A 24,761-nucleotide genomic window follows, 5' to 3' on the forward strand; every position below is an offset into this window, starting at 1 on the left:
AGAGCTGATTATGAGAACCATGTACCCAGAGGATTGGCAGAGACTTGGGGAGGGCTTTGGACACCCACAGGGGTATAGTGGGTTTCAAGTCCATTTTATGAGGATTTCAAAGGTCAAGAAGACCATAGCTAATATTTCAGGTACATTTGTCTTCATCCTGTCCTACCTTCTTGCAGCTTTTTACTTCATTAACACTTGGTACATTCTTGGGAATACTTCCACAGCTGCAAATGGCAGAAACTGCTTGTGAACAAGGAGATACCTGCCCATGGATCCCTCAGATGAAAGATTCCCTCCCAAGGCCGGGGCCAGGACTCACCAAAGAACCAATGAACCAGAAATATCTGACTGGGGATATTAGAGATGAAAAGAGCTGCTAACAACAGGTTAGGACAAAGCAGATGTTCAGCCCAGAAGGAACCAAGTATCTTCTTAGGGACAACAGCTTTGCAGCCCTCCACAGCCCTCCGCATTCCGAGTGGGGTAAGTGACTGGGAACTATACACATTGCTCTCACTCTGATTGCTGGGTTACGTAAGAACTATTTTCCAATCAATCAGGTGGACCTGCCTGCATGATAAATTTTGCATTTTAAATATAGAGAGCGGGGGTCAGCAAACTACAGCCCATGAACCAAACCCAGCCACTGCCTGTTTTTATCCCTAAAGTTTTATTGGCAGACAGCCCTGTTCATTCATGTAGATATTGTTATAGCTGCTTTCCTGCTACAGCAACAGCACTGAGTAATTGCAACAGAGCCATGTGGCCCACAAGGCCTAAAATATTTACTATCTGGCCCTTTCCAGAAAAAGTTTGCCAACACCTGATAGAGAGTATCATTGTATACCTGCATGCATGGATATTTTAAATTCTACAAATGTAATATGATAACCAAATCAAATTATAAATTCTCTTAAGAATTTATCACGTTATCTCTTACTAGGGCCCTTAGTGAAGCCTGATATAATTGTACAGGTGGCAAACTGACAGATAAAACTGCCTAATTATTGCTGTTAACCCAATACATGGTTACTCCACAAAAGGTTCAAAGATAAAATTAATCTTCAAACTTAAAAAAATTATCCAGACTTTTAATATATTACATTAGAAGAAGAAAGGAAAGCATGAGTTTCAGGGATATTCAAACTGAAACAGGACTGCAACATGCATTATAAACTATAAGAACCAACAAACACTCATAAGATTATAGAGCTAGAAAGTACAAATTTATTCCTGCTTCTGTAAAAACATAATCATAGCATAAGTAATACTAATTCAGTTGTATCTCTCTATATGTGTGCAAATATTACCCTTTTCTCATCAGTGTATGGCCAGCACCTAGAACACCATCAGGAATGGATTAATATCTGTGAATAAATAAATGAATTCAATCACCTAAACAAAAATTTCTCAGTACTTAATTATGTAAATAACTCCTTTTTTTTTTAATGACACATGCCCTACAGAGTCTATTCTTGAATTTTCTAAAAATACTTGGAGGAGAAAATGTATTTGGTAAAATAGTAAAAATATTTCCTTTCGGGGAAAATATACTAAAAATTAATAACATCAGTTTTTACTGGAACTATTTATTAGTACAACTCCATGCTCAAATTTCTTATTATGAACTTTGAAGTCAGTTAGAAAATGTTGTGTCTCAGAAAGAAAATTGTCATGAATTTTATTACAGAAAAATTTTTTCAACACCACCTATGTTAAGACCATGAAACTATATTAACGCCATAAATCAGAGATCCCCAGACATTCTGGGTTCACAGCACCATCAGTGTCTAGGTAATTTTTTCAGTGGTCCTAGGCCAAAAGAAATGCCTAACAGTTCCATTTATTTATTAGCCTGGTCCAACAATTTTATAAGTACTTATATCCTAAAACTTAGTAGCCATTTGAAAAAATACTACACATAAGTTAAAATTTTTAAATATTGGGTTGGTCAAAAAGTTCATTCTGGTTTTTCCATAACATCTTAAGGAAAAACCAGAACAAACTTTTTGGCCAATCCAATATTTTCATGTCATTCTTAAATAACCACAATTGCTTACACTAATGGGGCATGTGCATCTGTTGGGCACTGCACAACACCTCAAACCTCAGAATCAGACTAGAAACCACCACCACTCATTGCCTGTTCCACGTGGATTTTTGCCTGGTAAGACTTTCTACACAGCAACCACCAAGAACCCAGCTTTATGAAGATAGGATGACATCAAAAGGAATATAGCACAATCTAATGTTGAAACTGTGAACTACCTCAAGCTAGTATTTCATTCGGTAACCAACAGATGTCAAGTATCACTAGATTTCCCTCAAAATTTGAAAATAACCAGCAGCCTCTGTGAGTCACTGCAGTGCCTTGGGGTACTTCAGCACAGAGTTTGGAAATCATGGTTCTAGACTATCTATTTCTTCCACATCCATCTGCTTAAATCCAAATCCTTAAAGAAGTAACTCATATTTCATCTCATTCAGGAAGCCTTCCTTGACTACCCAGACAGAAGTAATCTCTCTGAGGCAGACTCCCAGCACCTATTCTTTCCTTTGATCTTAGAAACAGAACCCTAAATTTTAGAATAAAGACAGCACTTAGAATTAAGACAGCATTTCCCAGTCTCTTTTGGAGCTGTGTGAGGCCATGTGACCACATTCTTGACCATGGGATGAACTTGTAAATGGTAAATATGACTTCCAGGAAATATTCTCCGAGACTGGAGTATTGTCCCTCCTCTTTCCTGATGGCTGGAATATAGATATAATAGCTGATGATCAAGCAACTATCTTGGACCCAGAGATGAAAGCTGTAGGCAGAGGATGGCTGAGTAGCAAGAAAGAATGAACCAGGATCCCTGATGGATTTGTGAAGTTGCCCTATCAGTCCTAAACTGCTTACTTTCAGGCTACATCTATAGGGGAAAAGAATAAATTATTTCTTGTTATATCACTTTCAATCTGAATATTCTATCACTTGCAGCTGAAGCATTTTAACTGGACTATGGCATTTATCACTCTCTACTTTGGATCACGGTCATTATGTGCACACTAAAATTACTAAACTATAATCTCAGGAGGTAAAGATCCATGTTTAATTCATTCAACAAATAGCCCAGACCATTATTTTTATCCCTTTTTATTTTAGTTCCTGGTATATAGTAGGATCAGAATAGATGTATATTGTCTCAATTAAATAAATGACTCACAACTAAAGGCCAGTAAAATTTCCCAAGAAAAGTTTTAGGTTTTTGATATACTTACTTTTGATGGAAGGGAGGGAAAAAACTATTAAAATTTCTCTTTAAACACCATACATACATCTAGGCTTTTCATGCTCAGTAATGTAACCATCAAGTTTGTTTACTCACTGCAGCCACAGTGGATGATCTCCTGTTAATAAGAAGCTCGGTGCCTTTTTTTTTTTTTTTTTTTGCGGTACGCGGGCCTCTCACTGCTGGGGCCTCTCCCGTTGCGGAGTACGGGCTCCGGACGCGCAGGCTCAGCGGCCATGGCTCACGGGCCCAGCCGCTCCGCGGCATGTGGGATCCTCCCGGACCGGGGCACGAACCCGTGTCCCCTGCATCGGCAGGCGGACTCTCAACCACTGCGCCACCAGGGAAGCCCTCGGTGCCTTTTATATGTTGTCAATCAGGATAAGTTCAGAATAAAAATTTACAACTTCATAAATTACAAATGAGCAATTTGCAAGTACAAATCACTAGTGTGATAGCCAAAATGTTTTCAAACAGGGATTAATAGGAAGCAAACAATACAAAGTAAAGTTGGTGGAAACACAGGCAATCGCATCCCAGTCCCCTTAGAGACCCCACATTCTCCACCTACTTCAACAATCTCCTAACTGGTTTCCCCATATCCTCACTTGTCCCCTTTCACACTGTAGCCCAAGTGATCTTTTCAAGATGCTCATTGGGATGTGTCACCTCCCTGCTTAAAACCTTCCAGAGACTTGAGAGACAAAGATCAACTTCCCTAACGCGGTATTGAAGACAATGCTTCTCAAATTTCAATGTGCACGTGAATCATGTGGGGAGAATCTGATCCAATAGGTGTGGGATGGGGCTTGAGATTCTGCATTCCTTACCAGCTCCCAGCTGATGCTGATGCTGGTGGTGTGAGGACCGTACTTTGAGTAGCAGGATCTGGAGACCCTCTAGGTGTGCCCCATCTATACCAGGCTCATTGCACAACACTCATGCCCACCCTCCTCTCTCCACACCGGCCACCTGGCTCTTCCCAGTACCCCATAATCACTCTCTGCCTGGAATGCCCTCTGCCCAGCCCCCACCTGCCGGAGTCACTCAGGATTCACCCTTAAACATCAATTCATGACCCATGACTAGTTCGGTCTCTCAGCTCTTTATCCCAGTTATGATTTACATGTATTTGTATGATCATTAGATTATGTTGGTTATTCCTGCTAGGCTGTAGGCTCCATGAGGTCAGGGACCATATTGGGTTTTGCTTCTCATTGTAACCCCAGTATTTTAAAAGGGCCTGGCTTGTAGTAGGCACTCCAGAAAAATATTAAAATAATAAATAAACTCTTCTAATCTGCCCTCCCATCGTCAAGAGTCTTAGAAATACATGGAATTGAATGCTTCTCCATGTGTGAATAATTATTACAGTCATAATAATAATAGTAACAATAACAATATGGCCAAACACCCGTTGAGCATTTCCCATGAGCCAGGCACTCCTCTACATGCATTATATATGGAAATGCTCACAACAGCTCTACTAAGTTGTTGCTATTACCATACCCATTTACAGAAGAGGAATTTGAGGCTCTTTGTGAGGAATTTAATTAAAATAATTCAAGTTAATGAAGAAAAAAGGCAGAATCTAAAGTGATTCCCTTTTCTGAAACTCAGCAGGTGACTAGAGAGCCCATGGTTTTTAATTTGGCTTGAATTCTAGACCATAGCTTTCAGAGCTTCCTGGAACACACCATCTATTCTCCAGCTCTGTCTACAAAGATAGACTAAGCTTTCCCCCACTGAACCATGCAGGGCTGACCCCGGATGACTCCAAACCTATGAAGGACCAGATCTCATAGCGTAGTCATTGTGGAGCTTTTGATCCTCTTTCCAAGTCAGACATGGCCTAATGGAGGATGACAACTCACTGTAGCTCGACAATGGGAGCTATGTCTTAGAAATGGCCTCTCTGTGGTTTTTATTAATTTCTTTCTAGAGCTCACTTTTCAACATTATCTTTAAAAACTTCACCTAATTATCTAATAAAACCTTAATTACCTGCAATCTTTAATTACAGAAGTTTTCTACTCTATCTTTCAGAGACATGGAAAATGATAAGAAAAGCAAATTATCAAGAATTTATAAAATATTGCCAGAGAATGAAATGGAATTCCAGAAAATGTGGACTCTTCAACAACTTCTATAGCTTAGAATATTTTGCCCTGAGAATGACATGCAAGTATTGGCCCTAATCATCAGTTTTCAGAGATTTGCTTAGTACACTGTAAGACAGTGTAAGAAAAGTCATTTTCAATAGTAAAGATTGAAATAGAAAGGAGGTCCAAGTTTTTATTTAATAATATCAAAAATCTAATTAATAACAACAAAAAAAACCTCCTATTCCTTGACCATTCCAAAGTTTTGGTAAACATATGCCATTTTGGCCTACAGGAGCTCTGTAAGTTATAATATTCACCTAATGATACCATCTACAAAGAGATTAACATCAGCTTACTACTTTTAAGGTACAGCATCAGCCATAAGAGATATATTGATATTTTTATTTCAAATAGGATAGGTTTAAATTACAACCAAAGATCAGGCAGACTTTAAGTAGTATATAAACTGGTTCTGATCAACAGAGTATTTCAAAATGTGAAGGGTAATTCTACCTTTATAATGTGACGCTATACTATCAATTTTCTGAAATACCAAAATGATTATATTCTTAAATACAATTATGAAATTATGTAGACTTGGGTAATACAGGATGGTTAGGTAACACTTAAGTCTGTGACCCTCAGGTGCACAAATATTACTACTACCCAAAGGTTGTCCAAATCCATGTGTCAGTCTGGTGGATTTAGTAAAATTCTATTCATTGCTTTGAAGTTTATGATATGATCAAGTCAAAATACCAAAATATTCTTAATGAGAGTGCATATTTTAATGGATGGGATTGTATGCAAAATGATGGCAAAATTCAGTGACCATCTGTCGTACCACAAAAGATTTGCTTACAGTGTTAAAAACAATTAAGAAAGATCCACCCAAAATCAACATTATGTATTGGCTTGAGGCTCACTAAGCACCCTAGTTCTTTAGGCAGGAAGGCAGTGAACTGCAAATGTCCTCGCACTTTGCTGTTTCCACAATGCAACAGCCTGCCTTGAGGACAAGGTCACTCCAGCTGGTGTGGCCTGAACAGGACACCGAAGCTCCCTCTAAGCTCTGCGGAGATGTTACACTGTCATGTATTAATATCCGTAAATTCCAGAAGAAAGGCAGACACTAAGACTCTACTGGCTCATAGGTAATCAGCTTGGAACATTGTCCTGCACACAACACACAACCATCAGTCCAAAATGTGATCTGAATTGTTGTTTCAGTATTAGAGATGGAGCTTCTCCAACCCACCTCCACTCTGTCCACTGAGGAAAAACGAGCTAATGTTACCCCCTTATTTAAGAAGGGAAAAATCTGCCACTGTTAGATGCTTTCCTCTCTGTTCTCAATAAACTGTGAAACCATTCCTTACATGGATTGAGAGTAGATTTATTGAGTAAGAGATCAGTGATTTAGCTACTTCTCAAACCAGGCATCTGTCAGTTCTCGCTCATACTAGCTCCCACTCTACCAAGAAGCAAAATGCCTCCAAAATCATCCATCAGTAAATTATGTCAATCCCAAATGCCTTTTGTTATGATGTTTGTTTTTAATGTCCCAAGAGGCATGAAGAACAAGCATCTGGTTTTCAGTACATCTTTTCATCCCATTTTCTGGCACTTAATTGAAGCATACAAAGTTCAAATAACTCATGCACTCTTTCAAAATGAAACTACTCAATTCACAGCAGAACACATGTCTCTGCAAGCCAATCCTGCCCACAGTTTCTCCTTTGAAAATTAATGTAATAACAACAGCATCAGACAGTCCTCCCTCAAGATTCTTATTCGCATATCCCAGAATTGTTGTTCAATATGGAGACTAAATACCGACAAAATATTTTTCCTGTCAAGAAGACCTGGTAATAATAGTCCAATATCCAGGCAGCATATCAATCCAGCCTTTGTTTTGAGGGTAGTACTGTTTAGTCAAAGTCTGAAACATGAGAGAAAAGACTGGAATGTTTCAGAAGCAGTTTCTACAATATTGTCTGCACTACTGAAAATCCAGGGGACCTTATAAAGTTATCACCCGGTCCTGACCGTATCTTCATATCTGAAAATAAGGGATAAAAAATAAATGCCTTGCTCCAACCACAAATATTCCAATGATAAAATGAAATTGGCCAAGCAAAAGGAAGAAAAATATGATCATAACAATGCTTCTTTCAACTTCAGAAAGTTGTAAGAGTCTCTATCTCTCTTGAACACACAGCGTAGAATTTGCTCAATTCAGTCTCCCTGGAGGAAAGTTACAATCTTTGTTCAAATGAGGCGACGTCTTTAAAGGCAACAGGAGAACCTTTTAAGGTAAACCCCATTTTCTTCAGAGCCAGGTGGGAGGGTCACATTCCTGTGACAGTTACTGAAGATGATCTTGGAAAGAAACAGCAGGCAACTCCCCACCTAGACAAGGTAGATAAATAAGACCCTATGTCCTTTTCTGAGATGACTTTGCCCCCAATCTCAAATATGTCAATGTTATCATTTTACAGCAGACACAAACCTTGAAGCAATAAAAGATTCCTTCCAAGACAGATACAATAACAGAACTCTTTCTGCATATATTGGAGAGTCTTAAAGGTCCTTTTTTTCAGTATGTTTTTTGGGAAACAATGGAGACTACAGGGGGAAAAAAGAAGGGTTGGGTTCTCCATGCCCCAGGAAATTAAATATTTAACATTTACTCATTAAAATGTTTTGAATTTCACATCCTGATTATAAGTCACCTCGTTTCTAAGGAAGCTGCAGCATAATCCAGAGGAGGCTCACAGATTTCCAAAGGAAGCTAAACCTATTTTTCATGTAGCACTAAGAGAGCTGTTGAATTTGTGCACATCAGAGACCTAATTGACTCACTGATCCAGTAATGATGGAAATGTTGTGACTTTTAAAAATTGAAACAGATTGGCAGAGTAAAGAACTGAAATACTGACTTTCTACAGCTGAAAACAATCAGGGAATGCATACAAGACAAAATGGATTTTATGCTCTACAACAATTCATTTCAGGCATTTCAATGCAAAGTAAAACATAAACAGATGTTGAAAACAGTTAACCTACTGAACCTACCTGCTGAAAGGAATCCTGCAGTAAAAAAAAAAAAAAAAAAAAAAAGTACAAGTAAGGATTTTATGTGTTAGATGGAGCAGCAATTTCTTTCCAAACATCTGGATCAAAAGGATAGATTCCAAACTTATCATTCATCACACGTTTTGCTGTATTTAATGAATATTCTAGTTGGAAAATACAGGGACAGTCTGTGTTGAGGTTTCCATTACAAAACATGTCTATGTTGCATGTTAGGAATCTCAGTAATCTGGATTATTCCACTCATGCTTACTGAGCACCTATTCTGTGCACAGCTGGGCTATAGGGATAGAAAGATGAGAAAGACAGTCCTTGCCCACTGGGAGTTAACAGCTTACTTCCACCATATACAACCTCATGGGTAACTTCAAGACCCTGTGACAGGACAGTAACACAAGTATGCAGAAAGGACTACAAGTCAACCACGGGGCAGAGGGAACCAGGGCATGCTCAATCCACATTGTTACATTCCAAAAGAAACACAAATTTTGACTTTTGCACCAAGATAAAACAATAGTATTTCTTGTGCATTCATTCCCATGGGTCTCAAAGCACGTGTATGTTGGTTGAAGGTGGAGGGAGGCCAAGGGGAAGCAACGTCACTGACATTTGGAGCAGGACAGTTTTTCACTGATAGGACCCTCTCACATACTGCAGGACCTCTGCTACACCTAAGGCCAGCAGCAACTATCCCCATGCCCACGCACTCTGACCAACAATAGGTCCTCTGTTATTTCCACATGTCCCTGAGGGTAGGACCTTTTCTTGCTGAGAAGCACCGGGGCCATTCAGCAAGCATCTGTTGAACACAGACTGCACCGTCATCTCTAAGCTCTGGATGCAAGACACATTCCTAAGTCAGCAAACTATTCCTATGTTCTATAGGTATGAAATTACATTCGGTCTTTAAGTGAAGACTGAGAGTGTATGCCTTTTCTTCACAAAAAGGTGGTACATTTTTTTGAGATCAAACATTATGTCTTTTAAAAACTATAAATCAAAAAGATACATGCACCCCTATGTTCATAGCAGCACTATTCACAATAGCCAAGACATGGAAACAACCTAAATGTCAGATGAATGGATAAAGAAGATGTGGTACATATATATAATGGAAAACTACTCAGCCATAAAAAAGAATGAAATAATGCCATTTGTAGCAACATGGATGGACCTAGATATTATCATACTAAGTGAAGTAAGTCAAAAAGAGAAAGACAAATATGATATGATATCACTTATATGTGGAACCTAAAATATGGCACAAATGAACTTATCAATGAAACAGACCCACACAAATAGAGAACAGACTTGTGGTTGCCAAGGGGGAGGGGGTGGGGGATGGATGGGTGGGAGTTTGACAAACTATTACATATAGAATAGATAAACAACAAGGTCTTACTGTGTAGCACAGGGAACTACATTCAATATCCTGGGATAAACCATAATGGGAAAGAAAGAATGTATATATGTGTATAACTAAATCACTTTGCTGAACAGCAGAAATTAACACATTGTAAATCAACTATACTTCAATAAAATAAATTTTTTAAAAAACTATGTCTTTTAATTATGACTATCACCCTACCTGGCACGTAAAAGAACCCAGAGTTTTAACATCAATATCAATCAATCAACATCAAAGAGGCATAATTTATTAGGTCTTTCAAAACCTAACACCTACTACATTGAACCAGGAATCTTGAGGAAGAGTAAGGAGTGGTATTTGGGGAGAAAAATATATACATGGAGTGATTATTTCCTGGGCAGGCAGGACATGGGGCTTTAAGCTTTTGTGGACCTGTACCAAGTGTGGCCCATGTAGATTTTTGACTTTGGGCAATCTCTGTGGCCTCTGCCCCAAACTACACATGTGTTGCTTGGCCCAGTGATTCAGGTAAGGCTGAGGTACCAAACTTTTGTAGTTCCTGTAGGTGAGCAGAACAAAATGTGCTGCCCGGAAACTACAAAACAGCTGAGATCCATGAGCTCTCCAGGAGTAGATGTGAACTAGCTTTGATTATTTGTGCCGTCTTAGAAAAGGTATTGAAGAAAGGCTGCCCCAAATTCCATGCCCTATTATGTTGTTATAAGTTGCACTCAGGCCGACGGAAAGAAATCAGCAAGTGGAGGTACCAACATCTCAGATGCATGGGGCTTGTTCACAGGTGTTGGTGGTCCTCCATCACATGGTCCCAATTCCCTCTAAATTTGTTAATTAAATAACCTCTGATGCTGGTTCTAGATTTTAGAGACCTAATTCATGGATTCGGTCAGAGAAAGGTGGTTTGTTTTGCTACAAAACAAAGAAGAATGCAAGCCTTTACCTTTGTGTACTCCATCTTCTTGGGGTAAAGTAAGAACACAACTCAACAAAACTTCTGCAAATGCAAAGCTAAAAAAGCAATTCAAAAGGCCTCTGCAATTGAACGTTCTGTCTTTACAGAAGTGGTTTAACTGAGGAAGTCAAAGGCAATGTGGAATGGTTTGAAAAACACATCAGTCTTATCTTCAGACCAACAAATTGATGAATCTGAAGAAAGAGACAGAGTTCCTTAAGAGAAAGGCTGAGCTTTGAGCTGACAGGCTGAGCAGATAGTAAGGAGAAAATGTGACTCTGAAGGTCTAGACAGATACAGAGAGGCAAAGAGTCACACTCAGATCTAATACTTTTAGACTATTAGAAAGGGGAGATGTTCTTGGCAGTTACTAGATGATAATGTAAGGGGGGAACCCAAAGAAACCAAACAGAGGAGGAAGGGCAAGCTCTCAAAGAATAAATGAATTGACTGCCCCCAAGGGGGTAAGGATCAGAGAAATTACTGAAAGCTTCTTAAAGCTGCAGATAGATAGACAGTTCATTACAAGAATAATTAGGGAACCATGCCTTCAAGACTGGACAGCTATGTTAAGCAGCTATTGAAAATCTAGATATATTGGACAGGGTAAGATCTGGAAAAGATGAACTATGTTAAAAGGGAGCTGGGCAGTCCATAACAGATTGAATCCAGGCCTAGGTTAGATGAAGACTTGATAGAAGATCACCTTTTAGATAGAAATTAACCAACTCAGGAGGATAAGGGTAGACAGGTGATTTGAACATAGAAAGTTTTGGTAGACCCAGGATCCACTGATTTCATATTTCTGGCTATGGGAGCCCTTGCAGAGGAAGATTAGATGAGTCAGTTAGAAAAAAAAGTGATGGCCAGAATGCAAAGAGGAACTAAAAGCAAGCTCAGCAAGGAGTACTGGACCTACATGAAATCCAAATGGAAAATAACCAAACTCAGAAACGGGTTGAAGTCTTTCAAACTCAGCAAGGTGTCCCTAGAGGAGGAAGGAACAAACAGAGACAAAAACAGCCTAGGAAAGAAAATATCTTTATAATTAGTAACATAGACTCTAGTATGAGGAAACAACCATTCCTAGCGAGGGAGGGACGAGGAGGGAATCAGAGTCCCCAAAAAATGTGAAAGATGGGAGGAGAGGAGAAATGATTCCATCAACCTTACCCAGTGAAGGGTTTCACAAGGTCCTGATCCAGAAGCACATTGTATGTTATCTGTGGACACTGAATACCCACAGTTGAGCATGTTCTCTTTCATCAGATCCCACCAGCCTCTGATTCATCATTCTGGCCTGCTTTCCTGCCCTTAGCATCTGTGAGACAGGAAGAAAACCTAAGATAACCCCGCCCCCTTTGGTTTAGCCAGTTCTAAGTTTTCTATAACTTATAACCAATAGAGTCCTATTAAATATAGAATACCTCCCCATAATTTTATACACAGTCCAGGAGATTCCAACTGCCATTACCACCCCAAGGCCAGGAAGGGTAGTCTCTCTCTCTTAGGATGCTTTCTGGGTATCTACAAAGTACAAAAGTAGAGCCAGGAGTGTGGACTCCTAGCAAGTGTCACTTCCCTCCCCCCCTGACATGTTCTCTTTTCCAAATCTAACCACCTGTGGTTTCTTCAACTATTGTTTAGGTCAATTTAACTATATAGCTGCATTCACAAGAGAGAGAGAAATCTTTAGGGGCAAGAAAAGGCAGGGAAACTGAAATCCAGAGCAGGAAGTGTGAAAATTGACACTGAGAGTCCTAGCAATTGGGGGTGAGGGGAGGAATGGGTTACTGGACCCCAAAATAGGCCCAATTAGCATGGGTCTTGGGTTTCGATGCCAAGGAAGGAACCTGAGAAAAGCTTCTAGGCTGAGAGTTGGAGCTGAGAGCCCTGAATCAAGCCAGGGTGCTCAGAGGATCACATTCTCAGTGACAGGGGGATTAGAAAATGTTCCTCTTAAATAGCCCAAGGAAAGGACTAAGAAATGTATCTGTAAAATGAAAAAAATTAAAAGCTCTTATGAAAAATAAAAAATTCCAAGCCTGTCTCATGAGCATGCCTGGGCACCAAATTTATACTATAGTCAAGGTGTAGAATTCTCAAGCTGTGAAACTAATATAAAAATAAATCCCAGACTGGTGATTCCACTAGGTGCCTGTCAGAAGCAAACCAAAACCACTCTTCATATCCATATAACCCTTCCCCACTCCCTAAATGAGCTCACAATAAAAAAAATTAACAACACATGAGAAAGTGATCTGCCAAGTTGTGCTAAGAGGTGAAGGTAGAGAAATGGGCAAGTAAATAGTTCCCATCCTCATGAAACACACACTTTACCAGAGAAGAAACCGAGTAAATAGCTATACAAATGTTCACTCAGTTCCAATTGCGATGAGTGCTATATAGAGTAAGCACCAGGTAAAGAATTGGGGGTAATACAATAAATGAACATCCAGAACCCACTTCTGCCTTTTTTTGTTAAAACTTAACATGTTTTTTGCAAATGACATGACTGATAAGGGGTTACTATCCAAAATATATAAACAGCTCATATAGCTCAACCTCAAAAAAACAAACAACCCGATTAAAAAATGAGCAGAAGACCTGAATAGACAAATTTCCAAAGAGGACATGCAGATGGCCAAGAGGCACATGAAAAGATGCTCCACATCGCTGATCATCAGGGAAATGCAAATCAAAACCACAATGAGATATCATCTCACGCCTGTCAGAATGGCTATCATCAAAAGTAACAAATGTTGGGCTTCCCTGGTGGCACAGTGGTTGAGAGTCTGCCTGCCGATGCAGGGGACACAGGTTCGTGTCCCCGTCCGGGAAGATCCCACATGCCACGGAGCGGCTGGGCCCGTGAGCCGTGGCTGCTGAGCCTGCACGTCTGGGGCCTGTGCTCCACAACGGGAGAGGCCACAGCAGTGAGAGGCCCGCGTACCGCAAAAAAAAAAAAAAAAAAAAAAAAAAGTAACAAATGTTGGCAAGGATGTGGAGAAAAGAGGACCCTCCTACAACTATTGATGGGAATGTAAACTGGTGTAGCCACTGTGGAGAACAGTATGAAGGTTTCTCCAAAAACTAAAACTGGAACTACCATATGACCCAGCAATTCCACTCCTGGGTATACATCTGAAAGAAATGAAAACACTAATTTGAAAAGGTACATGCACCCCAATGTTCACAGCAGCAGTATTTACAAATGCCAAGATATGGAAGTAACCTGAGTGCCCATCAATAGATGAATAGATAAAGATGATGTGGTACATACATACAGTGGAATACTACTCAGCCATAAAACAGAATGAAATAATGCCATTTGCAACAACATGGATGGAACTGGAGGGTATTATGCTAAGTGAAATGAGTCAGAGAGAAAGACAAACGCTGTATGTTATCACTTATATGTGGAATCTAAAAAGTACAACAAACTAGTGAATATAACAAAAAAGAAGCAAACTTACAGATATGGAGCACAAATTAGTGGTTACCAGTGGGGAGAGGGAAGAGAGAAGGGGCAGTATAGGCGTAGGGAATTAAGAGGTACAAACTATTATGTATAAAACAAGCTACAAGGATATATTGTACAACACAGGGAACATAGCAAATATTGTAATAACTATAAGTGGAGTATAAACTTTAAAATCGTGAATCACTATATGGTACACTTGTAACCTATATAATATTGTACATCAATTATACTTCAGGAAAAAAAAACTCAACATGTTCAACTTAACTACAAGGGAGCAGTCTAATATTGAAAATATTTCAATGACAAGAGATGTTAATGAATGTTTACATATAGGCACTCAAAACTGAATTACTAGAATTATGATTTCAGCCATAATAATTGACCTTCCCAGCTTCTTTCCACTGATGGTTCCCAATGTTTTTAATATGTTAATACATACATTATAAACTGTGCTAGAAGTTTCATATTCATGACGAGAGTCCCAAAGATTAAGAATTACTTAACATTTCCTAAAATTGCAAGAAGATGATGAAAAAAAGGCTTTTGAGAGTACAGATCTCATTGGTCCATCCATCATATTTTTTAATTTTGTTCTGACATCTTTCCACAGTTAGTATTCCCAACTAATAAAGCATTTTAAAAATCACAATGCAGTATTTCACAAAGAATAACATCTGTCAATTCTCTTGACTTTCTTTCCAGTGCTAAAGTTGTCTGCACTTTGAAACAAAAGCAAACATATAAATGATAAGTGTTTTAAAATATGTACAATATTATGGATATATCTAATTTGCCTACGAAAAGGCAAACCTCTGGTTTGAAATTTAAAAAGGCTAAACTAATGAAAAGATGTCAATAAATGTTTAATAAAGTGTGTAATCTTGATGTATTGCCTTTTATCCTTTCCAAAGAAAATGCAATGAAGAATCACAGCTGTGAATTCCATGATTATAAATAATCCTGTTTTCAATTGTAGAAATTAGAGAATTCTCCTTTTGAAAGTATAAGAATAAATTGTGTATTAACAGTATACTAATTGTTTACTGCTTTCAAAAAAAAAAGGTTGCCAAAAGATCGGCTATTACAAATAAACTTTGTTAGTGTAGATACAAACTTAAAAAAGATCTCCTGAAATTATCAACATTTACTTTTTTTCCCTTTTCTAAAAATTTGAAGCAACCACATATTTACAGAAAAGTTGGAAGCACAGTAAATACAAAGAGCTTTTTTTCTGAACCATTTGACACTAAGTTGCTAACTGGTTGCCCTATCCCTCTAGGATATGTTACTCCTACAAGCAAGGGCATTCTCCTACATAACCAGAGGAAATTCCATTGATACATTGCTACCATCTGATTCTCAGAACCCATTCCAGTCTTGCCAAGTCCCAATAATACCCCTTAAACCAAAAAGGTCTAACTTAGAACCACGTATTACACCTCATTTTCATGTCTCTTTTGTCTCCTTCAGTCTTCTTCCACTTCCATGACTTTGACACTTTTGTAAATTACATGCCAGTTATTGTGTAGAATGTTCCTTAGTAGTAGTTTAGGATTAAATTACATCTTTAGCAGAAATATCACAAAAGTGATACTACACTCTTCTCATTGCATCCTATCAATTTGTCCCTTTACTGATGATAATCCCATCAATCACATGATAAACATGGTGTCTGCCACACCTCCCATGTAATCAATAAGTATTTTGTAGTGGAATATTGAAATAATATAAATACCCCAGCCCTTCAAACTTTCAGTTTATCTTTTATTGACATATGCCTGGGCTCTTGGTTTCCTATTTTATTCAATACTTTATTACGTGTACTATCATTATTTTTATCTTTTTTTTATTTTTATTTTTTTGTGGTACGCGGGCCTCTCACTGTTGTGGCCTCTCCCGCTGCGGAGCACAGGCTCCGGACGCGTAGGCTCAGCGGCCATGGCTCACGGGCCCATTTTTGATGCTCAAATTGCCCTCCATTTGGCCAGTGGGAGCCAGTTCAAGCTGGCTTCTGTGTCCTTTGAATTTGCCCACATCTTTCTTTGAGCACCTTTTTGCTTTCTGGAACAAGATGTTTTGGACTCATCTTGTACTTTCCTTGTCTCGCCCTTGGAATTAGACATTTCTCCAAGGAGCCTGGTTTCTTTTTGCAGAAAATGGTACCTGAAACCAAGATCTGGAGGCCCCTTGGAACTCACAGGGCGTGCTCATGGCTCTTAGCTTGCGGCTGGCTGTTCCTAGCCTCTCTCAGCAGACAGAGCTGGAGGGGAAAATGTATTTATACAGTGTGTGCCCTCACGTGTCCATATACATACATATAGACGCTCACATCTATATTTATTTCTACATCTAGCTTTATGTTGAAACATATACATTTATACCCGTATCTCTAATTCCAATCCCATTAGGGTTATAAATCTAGTTTTCTGCCTTTCTACATTTTAACTCCTTTTTCCAACAACAGAAAACCTGGCTTGTTCTCAGCTTATTTGATCAGTCTCCCAGTCTGTAAGGACTCTCCCACTATCCCGACCACATCACCTGCGGAGGTGCCACGCTCACCCTGCCCAGAGCTCCAACATTCCACGCTGGCTGCCCCGCGTCCACGCCTTCCTCATCCTGTTCAGCTCTGACCCTCCACCTTAAGCCGAACTCCCTCCCACCCTCCTCATCCGACCTGGGCTGCTATACGTCCCACAGGCCACCCCTCCACGGCGATGCTGTCCTCAACATTTGGGTTCTAAGCCACTGAACTACCCTTCAGGGCACCTCGGAGGCACCTTGCTCTGCTCCCCGACCAGATTCCGGGCTCAGTTGCTCAGCAAAGGGGGAAGAAAAGGAGAATCCACACAAAGGTTTGAGGTCTATAGAAAGCAATCAATGTTATTCTTTTTTCACTCTTTTCTCACTTTTAACACATATAAAAGAGGAATAAAATGACAAGATCTAGCTCTTGCAGCCTTCTCAGCTACTTTTTAAAATTTGCCTCTCCCATTGCGCAGCACAGGCTCCGGACGCGCAGGCTCAGCAACCACTGCTCACGGGCCCAGCTGCTCCACGGCATGTGGGATCTTCCCGAACCGGGGCACGAACCCGTGTTCCCTGCATCGGCAGGCAGACCCTCAACCACTGCGCCACCAGGGAAGCCCTCAGCTACTTTTAAGTCAGTAGCTTGTGAGGATGTGTGTTGTGTCTGTTTAATGTTTTATGCTAAGGCAGCCAAACCATCGCAGAAGCTCTGCACTCATTACTTCCCATCAGAGTTGACCTATTTCCCCGCCTCACAGCAGAGCATCCAGAAAAGGCCAAGTTGGATAATTTGTTGCATTTTCCCTTTGTCTTGGGGAAACAAGGCCTATTAAGGGGAAAAGGCCAAGATAATTTGTTATATTTTCCCTGGGTCTTGGAGAAATGTGAGTGGAGAAACAACAAACATTTTAAAAGAAAAAAAAAACACTTTTACAAATTAAAAAAATAATAAATTAAAAGTTTGTTTTAATTATTTTAAAAAATTAAAAGAGTTATCCTATGGGTTTTTGTTTACTTCCCATAGGGAGAGTAAATAATTTTTCTGGAAAGAAGATATGTCTCACCTGTTGGGAAAGCTTTCTTTAAGGAAGCAGGGGAGAGAGTCGTCAGCTTTTAGGAATTTCTGACACAAAATGATTGGAGAATACTGCCAGTTAGGAGTATATATTTCTTATCCAGAGAGCATTTTTGTTCCTCTCGTTGACATTCAGCTGACAGAGGTAAAGTTAAAACAATACAAACAAAACTGTTGGTGTTCAATGTCATTGCAGCACTATTCACAATAGCCAAGACACGGAAGCAGCCTAAATGCCCACTGAAAGATGCATGGATAAAGAATATATGGTATATATATACAATGGAATATTACTCAGCCATAAAAAGAATGAAATAATGCCATTTGCAGCAACATGGGTGGACCTAGAGATTATCATACTAAGCGAAGTTAAGTCAGAAAGAGAAAGGCAGATACCATATCACTCATATGTGGAATCTAAAATATGATACAAATGAACTATTTACAAAACAGAAATAGACCCACAGACACAGAAAACAAACTTATGGTTACCCAAGAGGAAAGCAGGGGGAGGGATAAACTCGGAGTTTGGGATTAACATATACACACTACTATATATAAAACAGATAACCAACAAGGACCTACTGTATAGTACAGGGAACTATACTCAATATTTTGTAATAACCTATAAGGGAAAAGAATCTGAAAAAATATATATGTATGTATGTATAACTGAATCACTTTGCTGTACACCTGAAACTAATACAACATTGTAAATCAACTATACTTCAATTGAAAAAGAAAAAGAAAACAAATCAAACAAAAAAAGCTGTTTGTGCCATGGGCAGGGAGTTATTAGGCAAGCTGGAGTTGTCCCCAGGAACCCAGACCTCGGAACTGGGCGCATACACAAGTCCGCTCCTTCCAAGATGTCACCAAGGACACCTTCAGAAAGGCTCATCTCTGCTTTAATTTCGGGAAGGTTGGGGAGCTCAGCTGTAATGTTATTCAGAAAAAGGCAGAATAAAAATCATGATAGGCCAGGTTTAGGACTATAGTTACCAAGTCTAGAATTTACATTAAAAAACCATAAGGACCAAGGGAAGCGAGGGAGCTGGTCTCTAAAGTTTGGGAGAACTCTTCTACACAATGAAACTGGACAAACACCACCACTCCCGGCGTGATTCTCCCACCTCTGCCCCCGTGGCCAGAATTGGCCACCCCAAGTAGGCAGCTGGGTGTGAGAGCTTTCAGGGGCCTCCCAGAGCTTTTTTTTTTTTTCTTTTGCGGTACGCGGGCCTCTCACTGTTGTGGCCTCTCCCGCCGCGGAGCACAGGCCCCGGACGCGCAGGCTCAGCGGCCATGGCTCACGGGCCCAGCCGCTCCACGGCATGTGGGATCCTCCCGGACCGGGGCACGAACCCATGTCCCCTGCATCGGCAGGCGGACTCTCAATCACTGCACCACCAGGGAAGCCCCCAGAGCTTTTTTTAACTTGGTATTTTCTGCTTATAGACTTTCCACAGGGGCAACCCCAGGTCCGGGGGCGGGGGGGATTCTCTTCAGCTGGGAAATCTGAGAAGTCAGCTGGCCTGTGGCAAAGGAGGTATTTTTAGCCGAGACTTGGGGATCTCGGGAGTACCATCTACTTTAGACCGCAGGGTGGGAGACACAAAACAGAGCTAAGCAAGGGGACTGGGGCGACTGCATTTTCTTAGCAACGAGTGTTGAGCTTACCTTGGAAGAAGATTCTGTGTGTGCTCTGGAGGGGTGGGGAAAGCCGGCGGGGGTCTTTTCAGCAATGCGGCTACACCCTCCCGTTGCAGGCAAGGCCCGGAAGTCCCGCCTTCACGCCACGTATTCGCAGGGGCTCTCCCAATACCTATCAGCTCACCTGCCCGCCTGCCTGCCTGCTACATTGGCATCACCTGAAACTTCTTAGAAATGCAAATTTGGGGCCCCATCTACTAAATTAGAAACTCTGGCAGTGGGACCCAGCCATCTGTGTTGCATTAGGCCCTGCAGGTGATTCTCAGGCATGCTAAACCTGGAGGATTACTGGCCTAATCACAGGGTCACAAACATCCCTAGATAAAGGTACAAGAACAAAACTTTATCCCTATCAAACCCACATGGCAGTACATCGTTTTAAGTTAATAGACATTATTTTCAGCACATTTTTAGATTGACAACATTGAGCAGATAGTAAAGAGAGCCAATAATTCTTGGTAAACCTTTGTTTTTCTCCTGTGTACCTTACACTTTCTCTCCCAGCTGAGTTATGTTATCAAAGGTTGCAACTGAGTCAGAGTAAGAAATAGCCCCCAGGGCTCGGGGAGGATGGCAGTCCCACACAGCAACCCTAGAAATGGGTACACCGGGCAGGCTGCAGGGAAGCCAACTGAAATTGTCTAAGATGATGTAGCCAGGGGAACGTCTCCACAAAAGAGTCTGGGAAATAACATTAGAGTATTCCTAAGGAATTAGCTTCCTATGGCTGCTGTAACAAATGCGACCCGTGACTTCCAACAACACAAATTAATTTCTCTTACATTTCTGGAGGTCAGAAGTCTGAAATCAGTTCCACCTAAAGTCAAGGTGTCATCAAGTTTGGCTCCTTCTGATCTCTTTGAGGAGAGGATCGGTTTCCTTGCCTTTTTCAGCTGTTAGTGGCTGCCTTTCTGTATTCCTTGGCTGCTGGCCCTTCCTGCATCTTCAAAGCACATCTCTCTAGTCTCTACATCCATCCTCTCATTGCCTTCTCCTCTGACTGACCCTCCTGCCTCTCTCTAATAAGGACACTGTGGTCCCATCAGTTCCTCCCAGATAATCCAGGACAATCTCCCCATCTCAAAATCTTAGCACACAATCTAATCACAGCTGCAAAACCCCTTTTGCCTTATAAGGTGCCATTCACAGGTCCTGAGGATTAGGATATGGATATATTTGCAGGTCCATTATCCAACTTACCACACTCCCTATGGCCCTGTACTATCTAATACGGTAGAGACACTGGCCACATGTGATTATGAAGCACCTGAAATGTGACTCATCTGAATTGAGATGTGCTGTAAGAGTATTGAAATTTGAAGACTTAGTATGAAAAAAATAAGGTAATGTATTTCATTCATAAGTTTTATATTGATTCCATGTTAGAATTGCAAAATCTTGGATAGAGTGTGTTAAATAAGACATATTATTAAAATTAAATTAATCTGTTCTTTTTGCTTTTTCAAACATAGACAATTTTAAATTACCCATGTGGCCGACATTACATTTCTATTGGACAGCGCTGCTATAGATCACAAAGGAAGCAGGGTGGGCTTCCCTGGTGGTGCAGTGGTTGAGAGGCCGCCTGCCGATGCAAGGGACACAGGTTCGTGCCCCGGTCCGGGAAGATCCCACATGCCACAGAGCGGCTGGGCCTGTGAGCCGTGGCCGCTGAGCCTGCGCGTCCGGAGCCTGTGCTCTGCAACGGGAGAGGCCACAGCAGTGAGAGGCCCACGTACCACAAAAAAAAAAAAAAAAAAAAAAAAGGAAGCAGGTTGATGTTAAATTTCAATAGTTTTATTTGTGTCTTACTCATAGTTATAAGGGAGCCTAGACATTGAAAGCAATATGTCTTCTTTCAACCTTCTCTAGGGAGAGCAACTGACTGCACAGAATTGAGATTTCAAATCAAGAGGGATGTTATATAGGGACATACACAACTAAATTCTCCACTAGATAACAGTAACCAAAAAAAAATAATAATAATCTAGCAGCTCGTGTTCTTACAAAGCACTTTCTTAAAGCATAATTTTGCTGAATCCTCAATGACAATCCTGTGAGAGGAATATTGTTCCCATTCTTCAGAGAAAGAAACTGAGCCTAAGGGAAATTTACCTGCTGGAGTGGCACCCATCTAATAAGTGATGGATAAGAACCCAAGCCACGTTTGTGTGCCACAGTGCCCAGGGCTGCCTTGAGCTTATCTTGGCTTGGGTTTAATGATTTAATCAAGCTCACTCTACTTCCCGAGTTATTTTATATCTAATCTTCCTAAATTTCAGAGATCCCAGAATTCTCCCTCTTCACCTGAAAATTTTGTTCCTTTGCCAATCTGAACACATTTTTGTGATTGTTTATTTATTAACTGCGAATGCAGAGGGGTGTGTGTCCTACCTAGCTATTTAAGGAAGAGGACTTTATCCTGTGTCGAACTCCTCAGCTAGAGGCATACCTGACACTAAAACCAGACAAAGACACCACCAAAAGAGAAAATTACAGGCCAGTATCTTTGATGAATATAGATGCAAAAATTCTCAACAAAATATTAGCAAAGTGAATCCAACAACACATAAAAAAGACCATACACCACAATCAAGTTGGATTCATCGCAGGGTCACAAGGATGGTTCAACATACATGAATCAATGTGATACACCTCATCAACAAAAGAAAAGACAAAAACCACAGGATCATCTCAATAGACACAGAAAAAGCATGTGACAAAATTCAACAGCCGTTCATGATAAAAACTCTTACCAAAGTGGGCATAAAGGGAACATACCTCAAGATAGCAAAAGCTATTTATGACAAACCCACAGCCAACATAGAGGCGTGCCTGGCCCCCAGCTTGATGTGGACCATCTGTTGGAAGGCCCCCAACACAAATGACTGTCTCTCCCCACCCCTTCCACCACCCACAAGCTGCATGCCTAGGTGAAAGGCTCAGATCTGACTTAGAGTCAGAGAAGATATCCCCAGACAAACCTGGCCTCTGGCAAGCAGATTTCCTCTGCTCAGTCTTCCTTGGAGTGGAACAGGCCATGTCGCACTTTGGCAGAGGTTGCTGTGAGGAGAACTGGCAAAGACCCACAAAGAGGGAAGCAGATGTCAAGGTCAGCTAGGATGCCCCTTACCCAGCAGCACTTCTCAACTGTCGGAAAGGGAGGAGGGAAGTAAAAAGGAAAAGGGTACAATGTGCTGCTCATTTTCTCTGCAACATGAAAATCTCAGTCTTTAGATCTAGAAAGGCCCTTGGAGAGTGTCTAGTCTGACAACCTCATTTTACGCATGAGGAAACCAGGATCAAACAAGTTAACTGACTTCTTTCTGTAAAGTCTCCCAGCAACTTAGTATAAGATAAAGACTAGAGCTCCCTTTTCTGATTGTTTTCAACTTGGACAAAATTACTTTAAAGGATCACAGACAAGTATTAAGTAAAATCACACAGCTTCTATTTCCAAACCACGCTGCAGAGAAGAGGCACCTTGCTTGCAGGCTGAGACTCTGAAATAGGCACTCAAAGCTGAAAGTCATGTACAGTCAAAATAATCCTTGAAAATCCTTAGGAAAATGCCACATTGGAGACCAATATAACTTCTGTCAATCAATCCCACACAGTCAGTTTTTCCAGAGATGGAACAGGCTCCACAGTTGAGTACCAGATTAATTAATTGGCTTGAGGTTAGAGGACAAAAAGGCACAGATCTTTAAACACAGGACCACACGTAAGACTGCAAGCTGGATACATGTAAAAGGCACCAGAGTCCTGAAGTTAACAGCAGATCCCCTCCTTTTATCCCCTGCTCTCACTCCAGGGCACTGAGCAGAACAACAGGCAAAGTGACTCATGCTACTTAAAGACTTCTCCCTTCCCTACGCTCCTGATTTAGTGTTGACTGCTTAATTAGAAGCTAAGCTTCACATGCGCATAAATCTCTATTTTGTTCATTTGTGAATCCCAAGTGCCCGGTACTGTGCCTGGCACATAAATGTGTGTTGAATAAATGGATAAATCTACTCCTCTTTTTGTCCAGGCTACGTAGTTGAATTCTTGTAAGTTGATGTTATTTTGTTCTAGCACGTAGCTCTTAACCTCTAGGGGTGTTATGTTGCCCTAGCCAGAAAAATTCACATTGAACTGTTCATAGAGATTGTTCAGTACTCATGGGGTTCATGGAGCCCAAGATTAAAATTTCCTGGTGCTATCAACCTTTAAGATGCTGCTGTGACACTTTAGCAGAATGCCCTTCTTGGCTTTGGAGAGACTGACATCGTTTACATTCATAACTGCACAAGGACTGTTTTTTTACAACTCTCCCAAATATTGGAAACAAAAGGTACTCTTTAGATGTTCAGTCCAAAAGCTCAAAGGGGACCTGGGCTAAGCTCAAACTCGTGGCGCCAAAATGATCTTCACAACCCTCCACTGTATTTTCTGACCTACTCCTAAGCCGGCCTGTTGGCTGACTGGCCCTTCTCCACAGATGTTCTCTTGACATGCGTGCAGGTTTCAGCACTGATACTGAATGGCCAGATGGATCACCTACAGGACCAACCTGGATCCCCAGCTAGCCCTATCAAGCATTGACACTACACTTGTCACCACCAGCTCTGATGGTTTGGACACAGAGAAATGTACGGCAGGAGAATATTCAAACAGCTGTTGTAAGGTGAGCTGATGGGGGCAACTGCCAGCAGGCTGAGAGGAAAACATAATTTACGGGCATCCTTCAGCAGGGCTCAGAGCCAAGCAAACACCGCTGCAGAACCCTCAGGGATGCGGCAGACAGACACACTGGTGCTCCAAGACAGGAGGGGCTCTTTCTGAGCAAAGAGAAAGAAGGAGAGACCGGAGACAGGGCTGGGGACAGTGACAGGCTCAGGAAAGGGCAGCTGACTCAGTAATGCAAAAGTGAACCAACCCATGTACTACACACCCACATGGAAAGCACATATAATCTCCCAACCTGCATGGTGATTGTCTGCCTATAAGAATAATAAGTATTATAGACTATGCTCTAAAGCAGATTTAGCAAAGTCCCAGAAACAGAATAAACTCAAGGCAGGGAAAGGATTACCTATCTATGCATCTGTACTGGCTTGAACAGTGTCCCTCAAAAATTCATGTCCACCAGAACCACAGAAT

This window comes from Hyperoodon ampullatus, assembly GCF_949752795.1.
Source record: "Hyperoodon ampullatus genome assembly, chromosome: 1".
Taxonomy (NCBI): Eukaryota; Metazoa; Chordata; class Mammalia; order Artiodactyla; family Ziphiidae; genus Hyperoodon; species Hyperoodon ampullatus.